We start from the raw sequence: 26,478 nt of genomic DNA, 5'->3' as shown, positions 1-26,478 counted from the left end.
AAAAGCACACCGGCATTGCCCCAATTCCTGCTGCCCATCGAATCTCAATCGCTGGACAGAGGTTTTTTGATTCATTAGGGTGAAGATGCATGTAACACTGTCTGTCTCGTTTGTTGATACATCTTAAGGGGTCAACCTGTACCAGTGTTGCAATGGCGAGCAGTATTTCCCGCCAAATTTTGTATTGCCGCCAAAAGCATGAGAACGTGCAAGTCCGGATGGACAAGGCATAAAGACCTGTAAGTTTTACATTAGCTTGCAAAGTGATGTTTTTGGAGTAATTTTACAAATGTGTTAACGTTAAGCGATAGGTTAAGATTCCTCATCAGCAACATGAATCGAATACTGGAATGTGCCCACTCCTCATGGTAAATCAGACCTGGCAGTCAATGGTCTACGTACAGCTGTCTTTTTTCTCTTTTGAATTTAAATTTATTTGGAACCTGGCAGTGCAATACAAACTAAGTGAATAAAAATCTTGGTTGTTACTTACAGAAAAGTGATGTTGGTATATAGTTTCTTTTCAAGCAACTATTTACAGCTCCAAGTCGGGCATCATGGTAATTTGCGCGATTCTCCTTCACCACGAATAAATGGCGCCCAAGTGTGCTTCGACTGGTCGAATGGAATGTTTGCACACATACGTCACAGGAAGCTAATGTTATTTGGTAGTATGCTTTCCTTCACGGTTGAAACATCGAAGTAGACAAGTGACAAGACAAACAAACATCATGCAGACTAGCCATGGTGTCTACTGAGCACTACTGGTAACTTGTTACAGCAAAGATACAGAATGATGTTTCCTCCCAAACACTTACTATAATAGAGCTCTTTCATGTCAGAGCGGATTTGATGTTTAAATTTTATTTTTAATGGCAGAAACAGTTATTATTACAACAAGGGTCGCAGTAAATTATGTGTGAAACCTCTGTAAACCCGTACATTACTATCTAAGCTCCTATAATTTAGAAGAGATGACTTCGCAATATTGACGACACTACTTGAAGTAATTACGGTGGTTTCAATCGGATTTGAATTCACAACGTACGGTACCCAGTCACCTAGCGTAGAAGCCCCAGACAGAACCGCTCGGCCAAATCCCCAAACTTAAAAAGATTGGTTCAATAACTGAACTAATTGTTACAGTTTTTCTGACTGCGACCCCTACACCCGATTTATATAAACTCTCATTGTAGCCATACAAGCATAAATCATTACGTTCATTTATACTACAATCAAGGCATCGGCCACAACAATACCTGGCAGCTATTTCCTAGTTGAGCAACATCGGAACACAATTGTGTAGTATGTTCTCTTGACTACGATTTCATTTAATTAACATCCTGCAATCAGCACTCTCCTCTTCTCCTCCTTTTGGCTTTCATTAGGCCTGAAATTGTTTGGTTGTCAAGGTTCTAGAGTATAAAACAAGCACTCAGTCAAACCTGACATAGTTAGCAGCTGTAGTCATCTATCAAAGCTTGACTAAAATGGTTCAGAAAAAAGCGGGTATAGGCCAGGGGTTTCATTAAGATTTGAAGTAGGGGGCTAGAATGGAAAAGTAGGCGGCTTGCATCTGCCATGACCACAAAGCGGTCGTCGTCGGGGAGGGTCCGGGAGGGGGTGTTCCCCCTCCCGGCCGAAGGCCGGAAACCCTGAAAAAATGAGCTAAAATTTACTAACATCTACTTTACACAGCTTACAGTTACTTGAATTTCTAGTATTTTCAGGGGAATAGTCAGCAGTGTTCCATGGCAATTTGTGTTCATATCATAAAAGCCATTTTCCTAGGAGATTAGGCCTAAATATGATAATTCATAATTAAAAATGATAAAATGTGGTGATGTTGACGATAATTTGAACAAAGAAAACAAGTCTTTAGAGCCTCTATGCTTTAAGGAGGTAACCTTTTATAATTCACTATTAATAATTATTAATGATATAAATTTGATATGTAGATGATATTATACAGTGTTATATCTAGACAGGGGGATAGGGGATTCCCCCTCTGTTGCAATGTTGGCACCCCCAATTAATTTGTCAAGGGGACCACTCCCCCCTTCCATGAAATGGTGCCAGTCACACCTTAGAGGTACAAGTAGAACACATGAACTGGTGAAATGCCCCCGAAATTTTCCGATAAAGGGGGGAAAATTCCCCTTGTTGATGCCATCCTGGATGAAACACTCATAATGTTATGCTTAAAATTAAGAACCCTGATGTTTGGTATGGAAATCTGTAGATGAAGAACTTTGATACCACTAAGGAGGTAAAAAGGATAATTTATATAACGAGTAATGATAAAAATGACAATCATTACCATATTTCGAAAATAGAATCAAAGATCCTCAAGGTTATTTGACTATATGGGTATGCAAAGTAAGAACCTTGATATAGGATATGAAAATTTGTACGTTTAGAAGCGCACAATTGGATTTAACCTGACGATCGCTTTTGAAGTGAATTTAGAGGTCTGACAGTATTGTAACCACTCTGGGCGACTTTCCTATTGGCGTCGATAGACCGAAGAGCAGTACATATCATACGTCCAGCTGGTTAAACTCCTTCACAATTACGCCTACCGTAGTGCAACGCACATCGGCTTACTAAAATTCCAACTGTAACCGGAAAGTTTTTCGTTCGAAAAAAATCAGGTCATTGCCTTCGAAAGCAGTTTAAATCCACGGAATTATCCTTCTCTTGTTTCTTGGTTCACTTCAAAACCGAGGATCGTACAGCGAAGCTTGACCTTGCGATCGCTTCCGTCTTCATTTGTTCATCGACCATTTTGAGTTGAGCTAACGACGGCCGACAGGTGTAGTATGCACGTTTCATTTGCGTATATAAAGGTAACCAAATAGGAATCAGCAATTCAGGTAGCCAATAGAATCGTCAATTGCAATTCCGATTCTTATTGAGGCAGTATACGCAAGACCGTGCTGCATCGTAGTACAAGGCGATCGTAGTAGTCGCTCGTCTTCTAAATTTTGTTTCACATAAAAGCCGTTGAAAAGTTTGATTACACAGCTTGTGAAATTTGTCCGTATCATTTCCGAAGGTAAAAAATATTTTAGCTATGAAAGAGTTCAAATTTCCAAAAAAGTAGCCGGCGAAATCGTGAGAGTAACCGGTCAATTTCGCCGGCTGCCGGCTCTTAATGAAACCCCTGGTATAGGCTGGAGGCAACTTGAATCTTTCGATCTGGTTTGCCTACCATTTGACATGATTTACAACATCTACTCACATCCCGTCTCGTTTAACCGGTAGAAATGGTTGTCTTAATTTTATTATGAGTTTTATTTATTCCAAGGTACCCACTCATAGATTGTCGTGGGTTAAACTAATTATATCTGTACGAGATCAAAAATTCTTCCTTCATCTTCAGCTGATGCATCAGGTAGCCGCCAGTTTCCTATAAGTTTGCCATTTTTTGTATAGAAATAATTTCACTGAGGGACAATGACCTTTCCCTTAAATTCACAATTTCAGGATCCTTTTGCTGTTCTGTAATAAGTCTTTACGACTGAAATTTTGCTTGATAGAGTCCTCATTTTAGAATGCATTTTATTACTGAGATTGGAGAAATCTTTGCCGTTATTAACAGTAGAGTGACTCTTATCAAGTCGAGAAAAGAAGGTGTCATCTAGTCCTATATCAACATCATCATTAAATCTATCTGTCACATCTTTACTATGAATTGAGTCCTTTTGACCTATGGCCCTAGTTACAACACAAGCGGCAAATATTTCGGTTTCATGATCACAACGCCCGTCATCAATTTAGATTTCTCAGTTACAATTGCATTGGGGAACACTTTTCCTCCAGCCAAATCATTTTTAGTAACATAGAAATACCTTCAACAGGTAGAGTGGGTCGTACTCACACTGTAACAGGTTATGAAACTAAGTCTGACTGTAAATTTATCGAATGCAATGGCACATTAATATAACCCAATTCTACAATTTTTATTTACACATCAACTTTAGCTGAGTTCATTTCAGACAAAGGTAACACACTCTATAATAATAAAGTTTATGATGCTGCTGTGTCACGCAGTATCTTTATGAGTCGAAGATTAGTGTCATTCCTAATTAAGAATAAAAATCCCTCAAAGACAAAGGGTTTAAAATTGTCTATAACATCCGACTTTGACCTTTCAACAAATTTCCAATTTTAAAGACACTGGATATTTTTGGAAGTCTCCCTGCAATGGTGTAAGCAGTCAGTTCAATGTTTACTTTATTTACCTGACTTTTCAAAACCCATTACAGTGAAATGACATGGCCTTTCTTTTTTCATCAGGCACAGGTAGTCTTTAAGATCCGAAATTTACCTTTTTCTTGGAAATTAGTATTTTTCCTTGACTTTATGATAAGATGGAGAATTTTATTTAGATTTTTATATTGATTTGGAGATAGGAAATCACTTGACAAGGATTTGACCGATTTGACTGCTTCAATTAAAGCTCGGTTTGTAGGTCAAAGAATAATCATCAGCCATGCACTGTGGCAGCTTTTTGCAACTTTCGAACTTTGTGTTCATCCAAGTGACTTGTTATATCAACATGTACACATCGTTTAAACACTTCAACCAACATTAGCTTCCTAATTAGTTTATCATAATTCTGATTTATTCCTTTCGCGTGCAACCATATATCGATTTATCTTTCCCTTTCTTTATCAAAGTCAACATGACTTTGATCGCCTTGCTTGTGAACAGTTCTGAACGTTTGCTGGTAAGCCTCTGGTACCTGCTCGTCCGATTTAAGAATTGCATTTTTCACACAATCATAGCCATTACGTCGCAATCGAAGTCATGGGAGCCTGGTTCTGAGGATGGGGATGAAGCAAACTTCACGCTCGTCAACCACTTGTACAAATTATAGGTTAATGTGCCAATGTGGGTTCAAAGATCATGCTCGAGTCAAAATAAGGGAATATGTACATTATGAGAAGAAAAGGTGGTGTCAAAATTGCAGAGGTTATACTCTTTCGGTAGGTTTGTCGGTGGGGGTGGCCTTGAACACCTCCGCTCCCACATCATTTGGACAGTGCACACGTCTACATACTCGGGAGATAAATCATTGAGAAGTGCAGTTCGAAACATCATATTAATACATTTTATACTCCTGTAAAAGTGAGAGATTTGAGTGGGATCTGCTTTTGTCTGATGTAGCAAGGTGGGAACAATAAAGAGCAAGAAGAGGTTCAAATGTCGCCATCTCTGCAGCAGATTTCAATACATATAAGATTGAATGTTTACAAATGTTAAGGCAATGGCACTTGAAGAACAGCAAACTGCCTTATCATGCAACGACAGAAATCATTGCAGCAACCTGTTTAGACAGTTGAGATGTTTAATATTGACTTGAAAGTCGGTATGATCAAAGTTTAATTGAAATTTGTGAATAAGTGTACTTGAAACTGTAGCGACTTTTAGCCTTGGTGAGAATGGCCATTGCAATGAAAGCGCCACACAGAGCAGAGCTCTGATACACTATTGATTATGAATTATTTGATGCAGTACTTTTTAATGTGCAACCTGTACGTGTTATTTTGATGAGATATGAGTGCAAGTCACTAACATTGATAGGCAATACGATTTTGTTAGAGTTTCAAGTAAACTTTCAGCAAATTCAAGTAAATTCTAGAACATCTCAGTTGTCAAAACGGCTAGCTGCAAAAAGCTATGCAGTCACTACACAAATGATGTACATAATACATACACTCACTGGATGATATATTTTATAACATTGTCTTCAGACAGTTTATTATGGTAGGTGATTCGAAATAAATGAAAATTCTTACAAAAGTTGTGTAAAAATTCTGTTTAATAAATGGACTACATTTTCCGCGATATTATTCATTGCCTGTTTTCTAAAGTAATTCTTCACTTAAACAATTCAGGGTATTCTCTGTTGGAAAAGTTTGCACTGAAACAGATGCTATGATAGTGTAGATCGTACTGGTAATGGTGAGTGGTAGGAGACAAGTGAAACACTATCCAGAAAGAAGTGCATCATTTTGTCATTTTTACTGAAACTGCATAGTACTTCGATAAAGTTGACATTTTTGTTGTTTTGTTTCTAGACCTAATGATTACCTCCTGATGGAGACAAACTGCAAACTTAAAGAGAAGACTACAGTAATCATTCATAATTCATAAAATGAAGCATACATGAAGCATACATGAATAACGGAATCAAAAGTTGCGAAAGTATTAACTGTGGAAGGAAACAGCAAATTAATTCAACAGAATCTACTTTTTACCAATGGAGCTTTGTTAATCATACATATTCTCCTATATCTGCTATTCTCTGCAAATACAAAGGATATATCTAATATTGCAAGATACATTCATCCAATGTCAGTGACATTGTCAATGCAAAATATTACAATTAATAAAGTAAAACTCAGCAAGGCGATGGAATCGTTATCAGATGGAAATTTAAACTTACCATTATCATAAAAAGGAATGCTTATAAAAATATCAGTATTTTATATCAAGTAAGTCTAGATCATGATATCATGTGTAACAAAGTAAGATTTCACCAGTAATGTTCCAGTATAAAATTTGACAAATGTTTTAATATTCTGTGATATAACATATCGTTACTGCCTTTGAATTTGAACGCTGAATCCTGTTGAATGCCTGTCTATGCCACAGGTACCTCTACGAATATTACAAGATCAAGTTAAAGCTGGCGCGTCATTGTCAGAGGTTAATAATATATTTCAATCAAATGGAAATGATACATTAATATGATGGATGTGTAGTACAATCTACTCCGTAAAAGACCATTATAAATTTCACGTTCACATGACAGTTAATGCATCGACTTCATTGCAATTTCACCTTCATGATCAAACATAACATAGAGCATTTTGGGGAAACACTTGTATTTGTCATTACAATCTTGACAACCAAAGTATTTGGTTGAAGAGAAGACAAAAAGTCAACAAAAAGGTAGTTGCCAGGCTCTCTATTTTCGTCACGCATTTTTTTTTCATTTTAGCTACTAGAAGATTATTTCCTTCAATAATAACTTGAGTAAGCTGTAACAATTACTATTAACATCTCTTCCAATGTATGCATATTTGTGTAATACATGTAATAACAATAAGGAGAAGGGCGTTTGAATACTAGTACATCTGCGGACAAATCTGCCTGATGGACAAACCAAAACTAAGTTCAGTCAAGAACAATATCCTTGTGATGTATGAAAGCGATGACGATCGCAAGACCTTGTCGTCTAGCAGCTGTAAAATTCAAACACTGAAAAGCTCCATTTTAAACATTAGTTTAAAATATAAGCACAATAATTGAGGATAGTCCAAACTATTATTTTACAAATATACGGTTGTGTGGTAGACTATTAAATGAGTCATTACATTTTAAAAACAAATTATTAAAAACACATTGACAGTGCTCAAACGGTTATTATCCCTGCTCCATCATTCATCAAAATGTTGTTTCAATACTTGTTATGAAAGCTGAAGTTGTCTGTTATACTTCGTTTTCAAATGGAAAATTCAAGTACTGGACCTGTTGACAAGCATGTGCCATTCTTGACACCAGTGGGCGAGACGTGCTGTGATAGCTCTTTAAAGTTTATCCTTGGAGTCAAGTTATAATCACAATATTGTCGGCACAAAGGAGAACGCTACTTTCACGATCGCCCACTGGAATGTCAATATGGCGATTGTTGATCTGAACGGCCAGAACATCTTTGTAATTTAAAAATACTTTACAAGAGAGGAAATCTATCTTACCGTTTCATCACTTACTTTGCTTTCTCTATTAAACAAGTCGAAGTTTTTTTCGATGTCGTCAAAAGTCACAGAAGTAGACAACCTTGAGCTTAAATTTGTACTTTTGCTTAATGTAGTGTCTCATTGCAAATTTATAATCTATGCTGGCCCTTGCGGTTGATATTATATAACAGTTTTTCTCACTGATTATGTATAAAATTATCAAAATGCTCTTTCCGGCATGTTGGATAAATCATACAAATAATATGACAATAACATTTCTGTAATTTTATATAAAGTGCCAGTAGCTGTAACATTTGATCAATTTTCCACTCATTTTGTTTTGTATGTCATTGCACATTCTTGTTCTTCTCTTCAATGAATGTTGAAACACCAAATATTTTGTTTGCTGACAGGGAGTCTATATTTTTGTAATATGCACTGTTAATGTGTACATTTGAACTCTACAAAAGGTCATCATTTGTCAACACTAATAATTATGTGGTCTACACATGTATGGGATGGATTGGCAAGCTGAATTCTGTGTCTCTAAACATGCTCTGGGGTAGAAGCTTTGGTTGATGTGACAAAACAAAAATAGGGAAATATCATCAAAAGTTACAGCTCAGTTATCGTTTTCGTCTGGAAATTGTTACAATCGTATTTCTGACTTTGTATTTGACATCCTTCCAAGATCTGCAATTCAGTACGGGTGCAGCCTTTTTGATGCAGTATTGGCATTGCTGCTGGTTTGGCGTTATAGAAGCTTTGATCAGATGTCCAAGATGCTTCCAGACTGCTTCAGTTTCATCGCTAGTCCAGGGCGATCTTACAAACCCAGCACCTGCAATGAGATGACAAACTGAAGTCGTGTTGTGCTGTATTCCACTCCTCCTTGTTACTAAAATAAGCTAACCGGTATATCTTAATTCACAAACGAGAAGTTGACAGCCTGGTAAAAATATTTAGCTTTATACATCACATCATGACACTTAATACATTTCTCCATATACTGGAGTAAAGAAAAGGCTGTGTAAGAACAGTGTGCACTTGTTTGAATAATAAGCTTTTATAAGTAGAATGGTAGCAAACTTCATTAGAATAATAAATTAAGTTGAATAAAGTGTTAATTTATTTGTTAATAATTATCATATAGGTGGGAGTGAGATTATTCCAATGCAATCAATACCTTAGTAGCTGCATGGGCTTTTCTCACAGTTGAATTCACCAAATGTAACGATTGAAACTAATTAAGGAGAATATGACATTTTAATTGATCAAATTACGTAAGGTACCCTGTAGCAGAAAGCTACAATGTTACAAATTACCCATCAAAACAAGTGTATTGCAAAAAAGAAAACCAGATGAGCTTACATTTTAAGATTAAACCGACTAAATGACACTATCCAATTATCCCAAATTAGTCTTCTTGTGTTCTCTTTATCCTGCGGTGAAAACCGTTCCTAACAAATCTTACCACAATAAAACTACATACTACAGTCACGAAATGTTTACTGGTACTTACAATGTTGTTTACTTGGACTGCACGGGTTAAGTACACTTGTTGTTAAAGACGACGCTGATGATGTCTTCTTGTGTGAAACACTGGCACTCTCTGAAGGGTTGAGGTAACATAATGTGATATTGTAATTGCCACTTTCCAGAATTATTATTACAGCTGTATATATTTATTTGTCACTCTACTGTAGCGCATTCGTATCTTCCATATTTATTGATTAACAATAAGATTCTAGTTTAAAAAATTACAAACTCCTGCTCAGCATTTTCTCCAGTTTCTTTTGTAGTCACATGTCGTACAACTATTTTGAAAGCAGACAAAATGACATAAACTTTTGACATAGTATTTCATATATTTTCAACAATGGAACGTTTAGGTCATTAGGGTAGGTTTCAAGAGAAGGATAATTATATTTTCAACATTGTTCTCAAATGGTCTGTGGATTGTCAACCACTTACAACAAAGATTCGCTTTGGCTAATTTAAATGTAAAAATGCGGAATAAAAAAACTACTTGTTTTGTGTTCACAAATTATTGACAGTTTGAACTTCGATAATATATTACTAACTTAAATACTAGGAACAACAGAACACTTGACCTGAAGCAGACCCTAAAGTAGAATTCGTTTTCCTTCTCTATCACGTTGGTACACATAGCATTGGGATTTATTGATCTTTCGTGATTGTAGTCTTTGATACGACATGGCAGTGTATGCAACCAATCTGACAAATATGTAACATTGTCCGATCCCCTCAATATATTTACTTTTATTCTTAGTAGTTCTTGGTTTCATTAACAAAATATTGTTGTTTAAGGCATAGTACTATTTGTTCTAATCTTTCTATTTCTCCTGTATATAGCCTTTAGAAGATTGAGATATTTTACAATACATTTGCATTTCAATATTTCGAACAGTAAACTATGAATTTATCAGGACTACGATGACAGTAGAAACGAAAAGACTATAGACACTTGCCATAATGTCTTCTTGGACTTCTGCGGATATCCGTAGGCAGTTTTCCTGGTGAAGATTCGCCTGCTTCTGTTCTGGGCGATCGTAAATTCTTGATTGAAGCTATAAAACAAACCAGATATTATTCGTCTTACACATGTAGTCTCATTACTGACATAAATATGATAATTTAGGCTGTGCATAGATCTCCTGAGGAATATAGTCTGATATTGTTGAATATACTAGGGAAGATAACCTACAAGTGAACAGAGCTCCACTATGCTCTTTTTAAGAAAATAAATGATAAAAATCATGTGATTCTATTTTCTACTTAATAATTCACAGATAATTTAGTGTCTGTAATTTCATGTTATGTAACTAAAGCACTTTTTATCCGTACACAGTCACTTAGTCCAGAGACACTCTGTTAGCACTTAGTGTCAACAAATAACATATGAAAACATCTAAAGCAAATTGTAGGTGTCAAAAGGTAATTGAAAATGGACTACTTTCAAGAAATGAGAAGAAATTCGCAGATCGAATATGAAAGGCTGTAGGTGAACAGTATCAGAAAAATTAACGATACTATCAGAAATAGTAAACATCCCAAATATGCACTATGACAAATCAGAATAGGGTCATTGCTATGAGCATACTTACTAAGTTTAAAGCTCTTAGATGAGCGCTTTCAAAGACTTTCAAATTCAATTGGACATTTCTATGAATATATTTATCACTAAGGGCATAAACTAGAAATCTTCAAATCTATTTTGAAAGCTTTGAGAAGAGAGTATCACAGAAGATGATCTTTTGACATAAATTGGCATAAAATAAGAAATAAAGTCCCACAACGTATTAATGTTGGTATAGTTCATGAAAATTGAAACACAATTCAAATGAAGTAATCCCTGATACTCTTTGCACTAAATATCAAAGCGATTGAAATAGTTCTATCAGCGGAGATTTTCGATAAGAATTCTAAACAGAATTTTCATCCTCACTTGAAAAGAGTGAGTGGTATCATCTTCAAGGACTGGTAACCCATAAAAAAAGTTTTGTGACAAGCACTAGTATTATCGTAGAGGTATTGTGAAATTGAGGGGCGCAAGATGAAGATGGTGAATTAAGTTATCATACATAAGCTGTGCTGCCAACACCCAAGCTTCAAAATACTTTTGGGTCTCAAAGTTATGTGGGAGATTACCAGCAACAAATACATCTTTTCGGCTTTATGATACTCTGACAAAACCAAACACTTTTCTCCTTCTACTCGTACTCTGATAACTTACCAGGTTGTTTCTTCTGATCAAAAGATGATTGCAAAGTCCTTTGAACTTGTACTCTCGATGACACCTGTGTTGACTTGAGCTGACTTCCTGCAAAGTAAGTTAAAGTTGTTCAAGAACCTATCAACATAAACGCTTCTATTTGTTTGGCATCAATCGATAAAACAATACATTAAAATATTATTTTGTTGAAACTACTTGGCTTTGCCATATACATTTTAAAACTAACTTTTTTGCAGTTTTTTAGACTCAGATATAGGTAATATTTGTTGATAAGCATATCAAAACTATTAAGTTTGAACTTAGTAATATTTTTGAGGTGTTCATTAAGTACACAGTACGGAAATAGCACAATTATTTTTAAGGGTTTAAATGAAACTTAAATGACTTAAGGTGCCTTCATATTCCTCGATTGAAATATGATACAGTCGTCCGGCAATGATGGGCAGATAAGCAATCGATACGTTTTGGGGTTATGAAGAGTATTTCCTGCAAAATCTTCACTTTGTTCTTGTCCGAGTGACCTGAACCGTATTACAACCCTTTTCAGAATTAGAGCGCGAAGCCACTGCAGTGAACTGCAATAAAACTGCTTACACTAATTAGTTTCAGCTGTAGCCGTGACCACTTTGGTGTTGAACAAGGCTACTTGATAAAGACCAAAAAGTCTGCTTGTACAAAGGCAAAACTAGCTCTGTCTGAGGCTCGAGTTGTAAATGAGAGTTTACGATTGGCACCCTTTGTTCAAGATTAAGATACAATGTAACATTACCATGCACTGGTCCATGTACAAATCTTTTTTATTTCAACTTTCCCAGACAAACTGTCTGCATGGGACATACAATGTTGTCGACTTTGCCAGCTGGCTACAGCTGAAACTAATTAGAGTGAGCAGTTTTATTGCAGTTCACTGCAGTGGCTTCGCGCTCTAATTCTGAAAAGGGTTGTATAAAAGCCATTAATCTTTGCCATGAATGCAGGATAATTCTAAATTTCCAATGCAAAGTGAAATTTTAGTCCTTATCTATTATTCTTACCAGGATGCTTTCTTGGACTGCGGCGCAGTTCTACAACCCTTCCATCAGCCGTTAGATATGTTTGTTGAAGAGACTTCATTTTTCGTCCTGTTGTGTAGGGCATACCGGATGACAGAGCTACCAAACAAAAACCATAAGTATCGTTGTATAATGTTCATACTATTGAGTTTGGGTAATAACAATAAAAAATACCAAGAACTGTTTGTTTATGAAAATTGAGTAAAAAAGGAATACAATTCTAAAATTAAATAAGAGAATTTATGCTAATTTCAACCAACTTAATAAAGGTATTCCTAAAATGGTGCAGGTAACACTGAAGGTAATGAGCTCATAACACCACTCTCTATAAAAGCTCCCTTAGGAAACCCATGGTTATAACAACAGGTGTGTTTACTAATCTTCTTTCGTCCTAAAAGTGCATATTCAAGTCAAAAGCTTCAAGACAAGTGGCAGAGAGAAAAACCATGTTTTGCCTTAAAGTGTTGAAATAGCCTCTAATTGCATAATTAATGTAATTAACACCAACAATAATCCTAGGACCCTGAAGACCAAATTTCAGTGCTATTTTACAAATGATTTCAGAGAAGACAAGTTTTGAAAAATAATTACCAAGAAAAACCAAGAATTATCAAAAGTATAAATTGCAGATTTAGTACTATCTAATCTGAGATATTTATTTTACGAAAACAAATCGACGCATTGAGCGGAAGTACTCAAAAATATGAAAAGTAAACAGATAAAAGAGACAGTAAAGTATGTCTGCTACGCTTAGTTGAATTTGGGACGAAGAGGTAGACCTAAGGGCAGCTTACCTTTATTACCATGGTCTGTCAAGTTGTGAATTTGGTGTTCTCCATTTCGATTTGTACCAGCATCAATATATTGTTGCTGTTCTCCTGAAGCCGATGGTGCATATTCACTGTCACTGTCACTAGGTGACATTATATCTGCCCGCAAAATAATACATAATCTATTGTAAATCTAAACATGAAAGGCAAAAGTCTTGTAATCGTGACCATTGAAAGAAAGAAAACTCATAAGCAAAAACTACCGAAAACTAGTACAAGGTAGGCATTTGTATGTCGAGAGTGTTCGGCTATTTGCCACGCCCCTCAGAGCCGCGCCTCATGACGCAGCAGTCAACACCGTCGCGGGGGGAGCCACGTCAGGCAAAAAGTGTCAAATATTGGCGATTTACCGGGATAAGCGATGCAATGCAGCCAACAGGGATGGGGCAATTACTTCCCTATTGCACCTTGTCCGTTTCTCAAATCCCGGGTAGCTGTGAGCAGAAGACGACAGGATTCCTTAGCTTACAACCTGTTCCCGACCATTTTCCCCCGGAACACAAAATCGTCGAAAACAGGTGTTGGCTATGAACTGCAGCAAGGCTGGTTGCTTTGAGTATGGGAGTATGGCTGGTGTCATTCGTATTTTGTTGATCGTATTGCCCTTGGGACACTGGGCAAAATAAACAAGACTGATTTCAAAGTCAGCAACTGGGTCGTTGGTTGAATACGCTAATTCTGGCATTCATTTCTGACATACAAGTTCGCGTCATCTGAAAACATTGTACCTCTGAGTTCCCGTTTCTACTTGAGTCAATCTTGATTTTGTTTTAGAAATTTGGCAAATGTACAATTCCAAATTAAACTTTTAGGGCATGTATAGCCTACACAGTTTTTTTTCTTATCGGAGAATGTGAAAACACTCAGACTTTGTTCTACATGTCATGTCAATGTCATGTGTCGGTTATCGCTGACAGTTTGTAAAGTTTAAACTCACAGTCATCAGTAACAATATTACAAGGGGGCGATTTTGCTGGCGCGTAAAAAACTTGTCGCTAAAAAAAATCAAAGGGACTATAATTTGTTTCTCTGGCCCTAAATGTCATTGACTTAACAAATTTCTACCAGCCCTCGTGATAACTTGATACGCGATTCATTCCAGGCTCGATTGACCGCTCGCGTACTTGGTGCCCTGGAATGAGTGTGTAAGAATACAGCGCACACACCAAGAACGGGAAAGGTCAATCAGGGTCGCGTTATTCAGGTCAGCCTTTGGGATAAGGGAGAATTATATTTCCTCTTTATGTGTCGAAATTGCTCACTGTTAGTCGGGAAAATGTTCACCCCCCATCAAGAACTCGCTCGCGAACAGCTTTAAACGAGCAGCTTTGTTAGCCGTGTCTACGAAACGTCGAGTTGACGGTTCCATTACCTGCCACACAAATGCCATTTTAATATATATCTTATAAGCTGTACAAAAACGGCTTGAGATGTAATGAAAAGGTCATTGCCAAGGTACATGACATTTCTTGTCCGTGAAAATATTCAGTGGGTCAACACAAAATCTCTCTGCCAAATAACTCATCTGAACAATTTTTAAAAGACAATTTTCATTTTGATTTTTTTTTGGCTCAAGAAGTTCGCAATATTTCATTACAGTATGATTGATACTGACCTTCAAAAGAGATATCATCCAATGACTTTCCAGTACAGGCACCAACTTTCCCCTTATCAACGGCTAGCAGCAGTTTTGCCACCTTCCCCATTTCTACAGTTGAATCTTGTAGCCTGTAGAAATTTTTGTGTACATTCAAGGAATGGCCCAAGTGATCCGAAAGCCAATGCAATTGTGTTTCGTTCAAGTTCAGGACCTGCGAAACGGTTGCGATATATTTTCGCATTTTCGTGGACCGTATCACTTCTGGACTCTTCAGCGCAACTTCTTTGGTCAGCTCTCTTAAACAGTCACAGGCTCGTAAATGTGATGACGCTGTTTTCTGTCTGGCGAAGAAGTACTTGTTCGAATTAGTAATTCCTGCCGTCGTACGTTGGTTACAGAGAATCTCCATGGCCTCCTTGCAGTCATTCGGTATCATGACGGCCACTTTCCGCCCCCTTTTTCCACGAATGTACATCATGTCCAGAGAATCCAAAAGATGTCTCTCTAAGGAAGACAGGTTTCTGTGAACTTCTTCAAGGCGGTCTTTCTTCCATCTGGGTCGGTCAACATATGCTGACAACCTGTCAAAAACACAAAAAGAATTGATGACATAAGAGATATTGAATCATATGCGTTTTCTGATAGACGAAGTATTAGGCTGACTTGCTGCTTACAGATAAGCCTACAAAGGAGGACAAAGTAAAAATATTGTGAGCATCCACTGACGGCTTTTACTGAGTTTTGATGTCCTACCTATCTTGTAAAAAACAGTAGCAAGATACAACTGCGTAGTGCAATCATCGTTATAAAACAAATGGTCGCATATGCAACCAGAACGACCACAACTCTAAGCCCTGAATTCTACCGTTTTAATGAATTATGCCAGATAAAGAAGCAAACTAACTTTTGTTCCGCCATAGCCTTACGAATGTTAACATACATAACATGTTTAGTCTATTCATATCGTGACATTGATGGGACTTATGGAAAATAATAACACTACATAGTCATATTGAAAAGATAAGGGTTAGAAGACGACAATTAGAACACTTGTGTTTGATGCGTTTACTATGTCTGGCTGAATGGTACAAGTTGAATGCTTTTTTGATTTCTTACATTGTATTGTCAAGAAAGTAAATAGTAATATACTCACGGGAACTGTTCCATTTCTCCTGCTCGCCGCCTGTTGAAAACAGTAAGTCGTGTCAGCACCAAAGATTGAAGCCGTCGATATTTCTCAGGACTTGGAACTGAACTTATCTCCTTTACACAGGTTTCAATGTTTGTCTCTAGGTAGACACCAATTTCTTAATATCCTCACTTTCCGGCAACTTGTCCACTTTGTTGTATTTTCTTAATGAAGCACTTGCTCGAGCCAGTGATGATACTTTTTCGTTCCACTCAGTCGTGTATAGTTCGAGAAATTTCTTGCATTCCCTTTCTTTGTTCTTGTCATTTGTACGGATAGCAAAAGCTCTTTTCAACTCTGTAAGCCTTCTAATATTATACCCTAATTTCAAGGCGACCGACGGTTTTTCATCTGAGCTCTGATTCTCCATATCTCCAGTACCGTAATTTGTACCAGCAGACTTAGCATACCCCGTTGTTCGACCACTAGTAAGTAAAACTGCCTGCACAATGTCGTCAAAATACTGAGGACGAAGAAAGTCACTAATAGACATATTGTCGTCATTACACACTCTAAGATTTTTGAGTAGTCGAGCAGATTCTCTCATTTTCTGTGAAGTGTAATATTTCCGTTTGGTTTGATCCATGTCACAGCATCTATGCCACCAACTTTCGCCAAGACGACAAATTAGATCGTCATTTTTTGCTATTTTGCTGAGTTCATCTGCTCTCATACCAACAAATACTTTATGCATTCCTTTCATTGCAGGATTTTTTTCCATTAGAATATCACTCTCATATTTTATGTCTGCGGAACTTTTCACTTCATCCTTCTCCTTACTAGGGCAGACACATGTGTATTTCACGTGCTTCCATAAGTCCGCTTTATGATAGTAGCCAAGACAGGCTGGGCATGGCCCATATTCTCGTAGGTTGACAGCCTTTGTAGGACGTCTCACCAAGATAAGCTCACCGCGGCCTTTCGAGATCACTTTTTGATTGTGATAGAAATTTCCCCTGTTTCTTAGTAGCTCTAGTGCAATGCGTCTTTCTGTAGAATTCACTGCCAGAGAGGCTACCTTGCGTACATCATCTTCCCACTTATGGGCAAGGAGTAAGTGTTTACTAATTTTAGTCACAAGCTTACCACAAAACATACATGCCTGATTTTTATTGTATATTCTCTGTGTCTTACGTTTGTTCTTCAAACTCGGTCCCATTGTCCTGTCCCAGTACTTAATTTTAGGGAAAAATATATTCTTTCTTGTTTTACTTGTTAGAGCAACTTTGTCATAACGTTCATGTTTGGTGGCAGCCTTTGCTTCAGGGTTGTGAATAGTTTTATTCACAAGTAGTCCGCTTTTCGGATTACGTTCGACTGTCAATGACTTTATCTTGTTATAATTTGTATACATAATTAAAGGCTTTATATCAGACAAAGTTTCTGGTGTAGTCGAGTCATCTGGTGTTTTTTTGGTCGATACGGTGTTTAATTCTTTATTGTGGTCACAGCATCGAGGTCCTGAATTTCTGTCCCCTCTGCCTTCCATTCTGCTCCTCTGCCCGTCACCTCTTACCAATGAACATGCATCTCTGGGATTAAAGCTGTCACCTTTGACATCGTTTACAACTTCGGAGCTGACACTTTCACCTTGTTCTCCATCACATTCATTGTTCTCACCACCATAATGCGCAGCAGTATTACTACCATCACCACCACCATCATCATCATTATCATCAGTGTCGTAGTCGAAGTCGTCGTCTTTGTCGTCGTAATCTCCTTCATCATTATCCTCGTAGTTGTACTCATCTTTATCGGTGTTATCATCATGGTCGTCTCCGTCATTATCTTCCTCGTAATCATCATCATCATCATCCTCATCATAATCACCATCATCATCGTCGTCGTCGTCATCGTCGTCAATAACAATATCATCATCATCATCCTCATCATAATCACCATCATCATCGTCGTCGTCGTCATCGTCGTCAATAACGATATCATCATCATCATCCTCATCATAATCACCATCATCATCGTCGTCGTCGTTATCGTCGTCAATAACAATATCATCATCATCATCATCATCATAATCACCATCATCATCGTCGTCGTCGTCATCGTCGTCAATAACAATATCATCATCATCATCCTCATCATAATCACCATCATCATCGTCGTCGTCGTCATCGTCGTCAATAACAATATCATCATCATCATCATCATCATCATCATCATCATCATCATCATTAGCATCCTTGTTTTTATCATAGTCAGCTTCTATTTCTCTTTCTTTCACTATTCGCTTTTCAATCTCATCATGAACATTTGTTTCTTGATCTTCACAATCACTGTCAATAGCATCATCATTAGTATCATCATCATTATTAGCATTGTCATCTTTATCATAGTGAGTTTCTGTTTCTCTTTCTTTCGCTATTCGCTTTTTCATGTCATCGTGAACATTTGCTTCATCACGTGGCCCATCTTCCCTTTTTTCTCCATCACCTCGATCTTCCTTTACCATACTCAGATTTCCATCGCCAAGCTCATCACTGCCTTTACCACTTAATGTCAGCGAATCAACTTCCACAGGTTTTCTGGATAGGATAATGTCGTAATCACGCTCGCCTGAATTTGTACAGGCTCTGTCTTTTTCTTTTATTATATCATTATCACTGTCTACTGATATGTCACGAACGTCACTGCAATTTACATGCAGGGATACATCCAAATCATCAGTATCCAATTCGCACCCATCTGAAGATGATGAACTTAAAATAAACGTATCATGCTCTGATCCATTGCTTATTTTGCTATCGGGAGTACGGGGAGAATATGTATACGCTGGTGTGGCACCGTTTGCTGAGCGATCCTGTGATGTAAGATCTTTTCGGGAGACGATGTAACTATCGGAATAGGTATCGCTGTCATGTTTAAAATCGTCAAGTCTTGGCTTAGGCCCATAGGTAACATCGTCACATTCACTGTCATTACTTTCGGAAACTTCTGCAGGCTTCTTGATGGACAGCACCTCATATTTATCATCAGTTACTCCAGTGTAACTATAAAAAGGACTTAGAACAACCTGAGGCTTCATCTTCGTCAATTTTTCAGCGTTATATTTTAGGTCAGCGTCTGTGCAGGACTGGTCATTTGCTGCCCTTGCTACCCTTCTCTTGTTTTGCTTGATTTCATGTTTATTTTTAAATTTTTCAGTACCATCAGGACAAATCTGGAATAGGAAGTTTTGCAAAACAAAAGTATACACTTTGTACAATACGCTGAGTTTATTGTCTGTCTCATGCTTTTTCCCCTATATATTACTTCTTAAAGGATTCCCTCAGTAAGTATAAGCGATGATTTTAAACCATATCAGCACCATACTGTATGGCACGCGGGTAAGGATATGATCATAAGCTTATGAAGTCCCAGTTATCAAAAAATACCGTCAAGGACAGTGTGCTCACATTCGGTTTGAATAGCTCCATGCGAGAAATATTTAAACCAGGAAAAACAAGAATGACAAAAGCAAATAAGGCCTTCACCTTAGGTACTGGAGGTCATCTTTAGGAACATGCATATCAACTTCTACAGCAATGGGACAAGCAGATCCTAAATACATAAGCAAATGTCAACAAAAAAAATAGACAGAGAAGGTTGGATGAAAAGAAAAGGTGGGAGTGGGTAAAAAAATGTACAAGGGATCTGGTAAAAAGCAATGCTACCTCATCAATCTTCTAGACCTTACCCCCTCCTGAATATCAAATGTTCCATCCCTTGGTATTACATAATGCCAGGAAATGTATTTACAACCTTGGGGAGTTTTTAATTAATGCGATGAGTGTTATCATTCTAATGTAAACAGCACTGAAGTTAGTTACAGATGGTGAAATGCCTTCCACTGTGGGCGGTGATTACAACATCTGGAATTATCCTGGATCCAAATTGAATTATCCTGGATCCAAATTTCTCATCAGTTCTTGTATGTCTTACATAGGAAAGTTGCAAAAATTGGTCCAAACTGAAAAAATTCACCTCAGCTTTGTTTTCTGGATCAAATTTTCCTACAATTTGATACCCAATATGAAAAAATTATGTTCACAGTCTTCAAAACTGTCTCACAACATATCCTGGTTTGGTGTAGGTCATTTAAGGTCACAAACTGAGAAAATTACCTAAAATATACAAATTTAGGGGTTTCCCAACACTTTGAGCAGAAAATTTATCTAATAACATCCCTCGGGACTTTATACCAAATTACAAAGCTATCAAACAAGTAATTTTGAGAACAAGTTTTTTTGGACCAAAAATGACAATATTGTCTTAAAAATACAAATTTGTATATTTCAGGACAATTTCCACATATCAAACTATTGTCATCTCTGTACGTCTGTGTACCAAATATAAAAGCTGTCTGTCCAGGGTTTTAAAAAGAAAATACTGTTTAAGATTTTTTGACCAAGAATGACAAAATTGCTCCAAAATAGTAATTTTCCCAATTTTGTCATAATTTCAACAAATTAGAAGAGTAACACCCTTGCAAAGATCCAACCCAAATTTGAGAGCGATTGGGCTGGCGGTTTCAGAGAAGAAGAATTTTTACTGAAAATGAGAAAAACACCAAAAAAATTCAGCAAAAACACAAATTAAGGATATCTTCACAATATTCATAAAACTGTATAAGGTTCACCTAAGGTACTTGCACACTAATTTTCAAAGCAATCAAAACAGCAGTTCTCGAGATATTAATTCTTGACCATTTTCACATTTTTAAGCTCATTTGCATAATTTTGGCAATGCAGACTTCATTTGAACAAAATCCCATCTATACCCCAGGATGCATCCACACACCAAATACCAAGCTGAAATGTGCAGCGGTTTGCTTGTTTTTGATGTTGACGGACATACTGTACGTACATACATACATACATACATACATACACACAGACATACAGACGCCATCGACTTCAGCTTATACGATAAACTCACTTTGGTATAACCAAATGTGAGCTAAAAACGTATTACTGAAGATGAAGAACAAGCGACCTAGCGACAGATATAGCTCCGCTGTGTTTATGTAGAGAAAAACTATTTTTGACACATGTTGATGAAGAAGGTGGAAATCTTTGATAGCTCAATGCAGTGGCCAGAAAAAAAGTGGCTAAAATAGTTGCAAAAAGACACAATCAAAGATTTCATCATACTTTGAATATATCACATCAGATCATCCCTAAGAACATGTCAACCAAAGCTATCTGATGAGTATTTTTTTGGAGAATAAATTTTTCTGACCAAATATGGCAACAATTGCCCCCCCCCCAAAAAAAAAAAATTGCAGAATTCATCATATTTCAAAAGATCAAATTTAGTTCATCTATAGAAACCTTATACCAAATTTCAAAGCTGATAGACCAGTACTTTTTGAGAAACTTTTTTTAACCACATATGGAAAAAATTGACACAAAAATTCAAAATTGCAGATTTCATCATAATTTCAATAAATGTTATTTAGTTCATCTTTAGAGACCTATATACCAAATTTCAAAGCTTTCAGATTAGTAGTTTTGGAAATACACACTTTTTGACCCAAAATGGCAAAAATTGCCCAAAAAATACAAAATTGTAGATTTTATCAGAAATTCAATATATATTACTAAGGTCATCTGTAGAAACCTGTATACCAAATTTCAAAGCTATCAGACCAGTACTTTTTGAGAAAAAACATTTTTTGACCAAAAATGGCAAAAATTGTCCAAAAATTACAAAATTGCAGATTTCATCATAATTTCAATGAATATCATTGAGGTGATCTGTAGAAACCTGTATACCAAATTGCAAAGCTATCAGATGAGTAGTTTTGGAAATAAACATTTTTTGACAAAAAGTGGCAAAAGTTTCCCCCCCCCCCAAAAAAATTGCAGATTATATCATAATTTCAATAAATATTACTCAGTTTATCTATAGAAAGCTGTATACCAAATTTCAAAACTATCAGACCAGTACTTTTAGAGATATACATTTTCTGACCAAAAATGGCACAAATTGCCTTAAAAATGCAAATTTGCATATTTCTGCACAATTTGAACAAATCTGAAATAGATCGTCCATAGGGATATATGTACCAAATATCAAAGCTATCTGACTGGTACTTTTGAAGAAGAAGATTTTTAAAGATTTTTTTTTACCAAAAATGACAAAAATTGCCTTAAAAATACAAATATGCAAATGTCACCACGATTTGAACAGTTCTGACTGAAGTCACACTAAGTAAACTGCATATCAATTTCAAAGCAATCGGACAAGCGGTTTAAGAGAAGAAGATTTTTTTACCAAAAACACCCAAAAATGCCCCAAAAATACAAATATGCAAATTTCACCACGATTTGAACAAACTTAAGTGAGGTCACCCCAAGTGAACTGCATATAAAATTTCAAAGCAATTGGACTTGCGGTTTCAGACGAGAAGGCAATTGTTGACGGCCGACGACGGCCGACGACGGACTACGACGGACTACGACGGACTACGACGGAAAATCAACCTATTTGATAACCTCTGCGTTGCTGACAGCAGAGCTAATAAACAGGGAAAAGTGGTTCGATTTAATGATTCTCCAGTTCAAAATTGCGTGACTATGTCTTTATTTGCCTTTTCCTTGTAATGTGTAGAACCTTCAAAGGCTAAACAGTCGGAACAGTTGCAGACGCATACATTTTCCAAGAACGATTACGTCGATTTTTGAAACTAATTTGACTGTGTACATACGGAGCCACTGGTGTTTGATAATATAAGTATTTATATGCATTGGTTCCATTAACTTCATTAGATTCGAGATTCACATTTACAACTTAAGAGATTATATTCAGGAAATCTCAGGAAATCATTTTAGTAATTCTGTTGGAAATACATTTGCCATTTTGACAGAATTTGCATCCAACATAGTGTCAATGACACTGTGCTGCAATTTTACAGAAATAATAGCTACTACTACACATATGACATTGAATTGCTACAAGATGATTTCTCAGAAAATTCCCTTGCAAGTGCAAATTAATCTTATACCCTAGCAGCATAATGGCTTTGCATCTACTTTCAAAATGATAGGATTTGACCAAAAATTGTAAAACATTATCCCCAAAACCAAATTTGCAAATTTCATCATGATTTCAATGGATCCTATTTCGGCCATCTTTAGGAACATTTCAACCAAATTTGAAAGCAACAAGACCATTTGTTTTAGAAAATGGAAACATAGACAAAAAATCATTAAACAGGAAGTTACAGGACCCTGGATGCACAATTGGGGATTACTTATGACACAGCCATTTGCATACACTGGGCGTGATTTTTTAAATTCTCATAGCGTCGCTTTGACTGTGTAATACATTAAAAAAATTATGATGGGTACTTTTGTGACATATGCAAAGAGGGGTCAAAAGGTCATACAGGGAACACATTTTTAAACATATGCGTTCTCCGACAAAAAGTGGGATATGTTTTCAGTTTATTTTAGACTGAAGTTTAGTCGCTGTACATTCACAGACATCATATGCACAATTTAACGACAATGAACGCCTTAAACATGGCAAAATTATAGGATTCTGGGACCAAACAAGGCACTTCCTATCAGTACCGTATTTTTTTTACATTTTCAAAGATTTACGATAATCCGGCTTTTATAGGGAAAGTTCCTGTTTAAAATTAGAAAACAGCCCATATCGACATCACATTAATACAGATAAACCTCTGTGGCCTAAGGTACTGAGTCACCAAGTATGACAATGGTCAGATCAGCAGTTCCTAAGTTCTTGATTTTTGACGATTTTCACATTGTTTGTACCTCATTCGAATTTTTACGATGCTGACATGTTCATTAGAACAACAGCATCATTCATATACAGCACGACTAGACCAAAAATCAGCTTGACCCATGCAGACAAACAGACAAACAGACAAACAGACATACATACATACATAGATACATAGATCATACATAGATTGATATACATATCCATACATACAACCTACCTTAGACAAACCAAACAAACATACAACCATACATACATACATACATACATACAACAATACATACCATACAACCATACATCCATACAACCAACCAAACATACATACATACATACATACATACATACATACATACATACATACATACATACATACATACATACATACATACACAACTTAGCCGGCTATTGAACCACTCTTTTTTGGGAGTGGAGATTTAGCCGACTGGTTCTGTCTCTGGCCTTTCAGCTAGGCGACTGATGCCGTATGTTGTGGGTTCGAATCCGATTGAAAACTATCCGTATACATACATACATACATACATACATACATACATACATACATACATACATACATACATACATACATACATACATACATACATACATACATACATACATACATACATACATACATACATACATACATACATACATACATACATACATACATACATACATACATACATACATACAACTACATACATACATACATACATACATACATACATACATACATACATACATACAAACCTATATATATTGATTTTTGGTATACAGGTTCCTAGGCTTTATCTTAATTATATATATATATATATATATATTGTTACGTGCAGAGAAAACGAACAAAAGGGTGAACTCAGCAGTTAACGTTTAAACAAAATTTATTACGAAAATAAAACTAATTGCTAAGTTAGGGACAGAGTACAAGCTTTAAAAGTGTACAGACTACTTATCTCAGCTGGGACGGCAAAGCTCCAGTCTCAGAGTTGTAACAGTCAGTCGGATGAATGAACAGTCCTTTGGCTTGCAGCTGCACAAAGTCCACAGTATAAATCCAGCGTTGGCAGTGAAGGTCTTGAAAAGTCTTGAGAATGACTACTGCTGGGAGTTTAGTAACACACAAGAGACACGATCCCAAAAGTCTGACTGGAAGCTGTGCACGTCCCTTTTATAAAGGCATATAAGAACAATCTAGAACTTTTATTGACATGCTAATTACTGTTCTAAAATTATCTCTCTTACACAACTAATCAACTTTCCAGAACATTCCAACATGACTAATTGAATTCAAGGTTGTGAGGTCATTAAGGGCAGTGACCTTGAGAATGTTCTAGACTAATTGAACTCTGGTCATGATGAGTGTGGGGTAAATGACCTACATAACACACCCCCTCTTCAAAAAAGAAAAATTTTTCAAAGAAAAATCTTTCTTTTACAATGTAATCTTGAAAGGATTTAAGTACTCAAATTTTGTTTTACTCTAAAGTAAAATTCCTTGAAAGTGAACAACAATAAAATTTCTTGAAAGTGAACAACAATAAACTCTAAATACGAGAGAGACAGTCTGCAATTAAATGTCTCTGCCTTTGATATGTGTAATGTCAAGATTAAACTCCTGTAACATTAAACTCCACCTTAGCAATCTCTGATTTTTGCCTTTAAATTTCTGCAGAAAAACAAGAGGGTTGTGATCATATAAACCACTATTGGCTGATTTGAAGAAGTAACATAAACTTCAAAATGCTGTAAAGCTAATATCAAAGATAAACACTCTTTTTCAATTGTGGAGTAGTTTCTCTGGGATTTGTTAAATTTGCGTGAAAAATAGCAAACAGGATGATCTACACCATGACTATCCTCTTGCAATAAAACAGCACCAGCAGCCGTATCACTAGCATCTACAGCTAATTTGAATGGCAAAGTGAAATCTGGTGCAGACAACACTGGGGCACTTTGCAGTATGGCTTTAAGTGTATCAAATGCCTGTTGGCATTGCTCTGACCAAAACTTTACTTTCTTTTTAAGTAAGTAGTCAAAGGCTCAGTAATTGTGGAGAAATTTGGACAGAATTTTCTGTAGTAACCAGCCATACCGAGAAAGCGCATCAGTTGTCGTTTGCAGTTTGGTATGGGAAAACTTAAATGGCACTGATTTTAGCATCAACAGGTTTTACCTCACCCTGTCCTACAGTATGTCCGAGGTAAGTCACCCTCGCCCAACCAAACTCAGATTTGGCAAGGTTGACAGTCAACATTGCTTTACTCAGTCTCTCAAAGAACTTCCGCATGAGCTTGATGTGTTCCTCCCAGGTGTCACTATACAGGACGACGTCGTCAACGTAGGCTGCACACCCGTCTAGCCCGGATATGACGTCGTTGATCATCCGTTGGAACGTTGCCGGAGAGTTCTTCATTCCGAATGGCATCACCTTGTACTGGAACAATCCGTCTGGTGTAACAAAGGCGGATATTTCACGAGCACGATCCGTCAGAGGGACTTGCCAAAATCCCTTCAGTAGGTCAAATTTCGTCACATACTTGGCTTTTC

At 36.7% G+C, this 26,478-nt stretch overlaps 2 long non-coding RNA genes across 2 annotated transcripts in view; both read right to left on the bottom strand.

Annotated features, from left to right (window-relative positions):
* The window catches only part of LOC139129023 (uncharacterized), a 63,577-nt gene that overhangs the window by 2,622 nt on the left and 34,477 nt on the right, over window positions 1-26,478 (bottom strand). The window lies entirely within an intron of this gene.
* LOC139129019 (uncharacterized) lies at window positions 5,741-9,518 on the bottom strand. Its single transcript, XR_011551486.1, has 2 exons — window positions 9,277-9,518; window positions 5,741-8,595 (listed from the first exon to the last, which is right to left on the bottom strand). It is a non-coding gene; the product is annotated as an uncharacterized lncRNA (long non-coding RNA).

Source organism: Ptychodera flava, unplaced genomic scaffold, assembly GCF_041260155.1.
Source record: "Ptychodera flava strain L36383 unplaced genomic scaffold, AS_Pfla_20210202 Scaffold_85__1_contigs__length_474606_pilon, whole genome shotgun sequence".
Lineage (NCBI taxonomy): Eukaryota > Metazoa > Hemichordata > Enteropneusta > Ptychoderidae > Ptychodera > Ptychodera flava.
Note: the sequence above shows the minus strand (reverse complement) of the source record. Positions and strands in the feature narration are given on the sequence as shown.